The 4102-nt window shown below is 43.7% G+C and overlaps 1 long non-coding RNA gene across 5 annotated transcripts in view; it reads right to left on the bottom strand.

The window, feature by feature from the left end:
* The window catches only part of LOC8155359, a 5050-nt gene extending 1259 nt beyond the window's left edge, over positions 1 to 3791 (bottom strand). Inside the window, exons 1-5 of one of the 5 annotated variants that reach the window (XR_002453057.1) lie at positions 3235 to 3791; positions 2087 to 2742; positions 1130 to 1173; positions 922 to 1015; positions 616 to 798 (exon numbers count right to left, since the gene is read on the bottom strand). This is a non-coding gene — a long non-coding RNA (uncharacterized LOC8155359). Of the gene's footprint in view, positions 1 to 615; positions 799 to 857; positions 1016 to 1129; positions 1174 to 2086; positions 2743 to 3234 lie in introns of those variants that run through there. The other 4 variants (XR_002453055.1, XR_002453056.1, XR_002453058.1 and 1 more) reach the window with 4 other exon arrangements.

The raw sequence follows: 4102 nt of genomic DNA, 5'->3' as shown, positions 1-4102 counted from the left end.
AAAAGAAAAAAAAAAAAAAAAAAAAAAAAAAAAAAAAAGAAAAAAGGGGCAGAGAGTTTTTTGTGCAACTGAGCCTGGACCCCCGTTTATAGTTCCAAGGAGAAGCCCAGAGTACAAGTATAGGCGTCAGAGTAGGGGTCGATAGAGGCATGGCGCGCGGACCTACTCGAGGCCTCCGTACCGACGTGGTCTCGAGCCGTCCCGTCCTGGTAGTTTGATGATGATTACGCGTGCCCCGGTATCCTGTTCTGCGCGCCGTCTTGGACTGGTTCACCGGTTGCACACCTGTACGGTATAGCGGCGGATACGTCGGAGTGGTCGCAGAGTTGTCAGTCGACGCCCAATCCTTCCCCAAGAAGGAAACATGTCTGGTCGAGGGTCGGATGCCTTGTAACGCCCTGGTATCCAGAGCGTTGACCTTGGATGTCTCGAGTGGGTCCTGATTAGACGTTCCATCCCTGCTTCCCGCGCCCTGACACGCTCTGGGTTGTTTGGTGGGGAAGGCTGCAAAAAGAACGACAGGACGGATGTCTGTTTCCTATCACGCTTCCCGTGACTGGCGTGTTAGGTGAGAACGCGACAGGCGCATTAAATGCCCTGGTTCCTGTGCGCGCGTCAGGCGGCGGGCGGCGTCCTTGCGCTCAACGCCTCCTGGTTCGCTCGAGCCTGTTTCCGTATTCGACGGTAGCTGGTGCTCGAGTCCTGATTGATTCGCCCGACGCCTTTTCCATCTTCGAGGCTGCGGTTATCGACGTCTATTCGTATGACTGACTAGAGCGTCGAGTTGAGGGCCTCGACCTGTGTACGGGTAATCTCATTAGGTGCATCAGTTAGGATACAATTTGGAGAATAATGAGTTATGATATCACCAAATACATAATAGAGAGGTGTGACTGTATACATAACTCCTTGAAAAATCACCTGTGGCTGCTAGGGACCTATTACATGAAAATAGTGAGATCGTTCTGACTGCTTGAAAAATCTCCTGTGGCTGCTAGGCACCTATTGCCATATACTGTACAGGAAATGTGGCATGAGACCAAGAAGAGAAAAAAAATATAGCATCAGTACATTGTTTGTCAACTCTAAATTATATATATATGTAACTACAACAAAAATGTGGTAATACCTGAACTGTTCGTCAGTCATCACCCAAGAGCCAGCAGAGATATACTGGAAGGTACAGAACATGCTATTCAGTGTGAGGACTTGAGAAACAATTATGTTTTGTACTTACAGGATATTAGGCAAGGTTGCTACTGCACTACTGCTTACAAGATATTATTTCCAGTGATGCTACTGCACTACTACTGCACTACTTACCTATTATTCAGATTCAGTAATTAATTTGCAATATCTTTTCATGAGATTCTTGCAACCGATCCAAATTCTTCAGTTAATCTTTGTGGGGCATTCTAGCCAACATCCACAAAAACATTTTCAAATATATTCAGGTCCTAAGTCAGGATGTTTGAAAATCTACTTACAGGATATTAGGCAAGGTTGCTACTGCACTACTACTAACAAGATATTATTTTCAGTGATGCTACTGTACTACTTACATGTTATTCAGATTCAGTAAATATTTTGCCATATTTTTTCATGAGATGCTAGCAACAGATCCAAATATCTTCTCCATATTATTCTATTCTAGCACTACTGCACTACTAAGTCCTTGCTCGGTTCAAATAGTTAACGCATTTTCCAAGTCCTTGCTTCACTTTGTGAAAGCTACATTACTTCTAGGCGACACATAACAGCTGAACAAGCCGATGAGCAGATGAACTTGACCAAATTAACCGCGATCACATACCAAACCAATGGTTCTCAGGGCATGTGCATGTAATTTGGTCAGGTTCATCTGCTCATCTGCTCATCAGGGCATGTGCATGAACTTCCCTATTACAAATTACCCCGCCATTGGGATACCCAAAAGGAAGCAGAGCACCAGCACCATAAATTTTTTAGATAATAAGTATAAACATCTAATGATTAGTCTCTGAACCATCAACTACTGAGAATGTGAGAAAACTGAAAAATTCATCACGTACATACTACAGACCTTTGAGTAGTCATTAGGCATTACCTCGATCAGACATCCTGACGGCCAGCGCCGGCACTTGAGGACTGACCTGGGGCGCAGGCTGTCCAGTGAGACGTCGACGATGGCCCATGTTCCATCAGCGTTCTGCTTACAGTATTTCTCAATATTCTTTCCCCGGTCGGCACCAATGGGGAATGCACCTGAAACTCAACTGACATCTACAAAATGCACACAATATTGGGCATTTGTAGCTAAAAGCAATCATCATATGACATTAAACTACCTATTGGTTGTTCTATTTTCTTCAGAACACACTCTACTTGCAATGCACCATTGTAGTTTCCAGCAACGCCGGTGGATAGCACCTCTAGTTTTATGGCTCTTGACACAATGCTCAAGAACACAGTCGCATATTGATTCCTATTTTTAGTTAGTGTATTAAGCCACAATAATAATTTCTCCCTGTGATTATGACATGCAAGTAAACAGCTAGCAGAAAAAAAAACAGCTATAGCTCTTGTTTAAAATGGAGCATCATACATACTCTCTCCTATTTGGAGCTTGAGGCTCTGGATTACCAATTACCTACATGAATGAGTAGCAGAAGTTCCGGTTCCTTTGAATACATTGATCGTTCATAACTGGTTTCGAATCTTTATTTGGCCGGCACATCTTCATGGCAAACATTGTTGCTTGTCCTTAATATGTAAATGAAGGTTGAGTTCAAAGTTAAATTTTCATATGAACAACATGATGGGTTATAAGTTTTAGCATAAGTTTTTCACAGATTTAGCATAAGATGTGCCAAACAACATGATTCTACAGCAGCTTATCAATAACCAGATTAAAGAACAACAACTTTCCTATAATAAATCAATAACTAAGATGTAGGACACAGGGCCAAAATTGAATCACACAAACTCAAAGAGATAATGCAACAACTTTCCTATAATAAATCAATTAATTTTCCATTAGAAATCATGACTGAAATGCAACAACCAATAAATTCTAGAGATTTATTCATTTCCATTTTCTATTTCACATTGCGAATCAACCAATAGAACCGTTCTAGCAATGAACAAGATAACATTAGCTATGTCAAGCTACTTTAGCCTGCTAAAAATTGGCCAAACAAATAGACATATGTTTTTATGCATGTCAGGCTAATAAGTCCAGTGTTGTGGAATTACCTATTCCAATTGGTGTCTATAGTTGCATCGTATTTTGCTCAGAAAGGTCCATATGGGCAGGGAGCAAATCAAGGGTCGGGGATGTACGAGGCGGCGGCACCTGTGGTTATGGATCTCGTCCGTGGCTGGTTGTAGATCGAGGTAGCCCAACCTGCTGACGCCAGCTTCGCACACGCGGTCGCAGGGGGCGCTCATGACCGTTGCCGTGTCCTCCGCGGTCCTGCTCTGGTAGAAGCTTGGCGAACCCGAGATCCGTCGTTGCTAGGTTTGGAGCGGAGGGGATCGCACCGCGGGGGCAGTGGGGGGGATCACAAGTGGAGGAACGACGGCGCACGGAACAACGGGGCGTGGCAGCGGCAGGACGGGGCAGGGGCGAGCCGGCAGAGATTGGCGGTGGTCGGAGGGCAGAGCACCATCGTCGGCCGGAGAGGGGTAGGGTGAGGCCGCAGCATCGACGGTAGAGGGCGGAGGCGGCGGTTGGCGTTGGGAGTAGGTAAAGACGGCGGGGGTAGGGGATACTGAGGGGTGGGGAGGTGTCTGGAATAGAGAGTGGGGCCCACATGTCGGCGCAAATGACCTCAGCGGCTTCACCACGGAGCGATAGACGGGTCTATTTCACATGTTTTAGGTGTAGAGATAATAAATGAATGCTATGAATAATTTTATGCGCCTAGCACTTTGGAAAATATGATTTTAGTGTTTTGTATATATATATATGATTCTAGTGTTTTCTATATATAATAATGAATGCTAGTATATTAAGTATATATATACACTAAAAAATAATGCATGTTAATATATTATTGTAGTATTACTTTTTAGTATATTATTCTAGTATTATTTTCTTAGTATATTATTTTAGTATGCA

This window comes from Sorghum bicolor, chromosome 5, assembly GCF_000003195.3.
Source record: "Sorghum bicolor cultivar BTx623 chromosome 5, Sorghum_bicolor_NCBIv3, whole genome shotgun sequence".
NCBI lineage: Eukaryota > Viridiplantae > Streptophyta > Magnoliopsida > Poales > Poaceae > Sorghum > Sorghum bicolor.
Note: the sequence above shows the minus strand (reverse complement) of the source record. Positions and strands in the feature narration are given on the sequence as shown.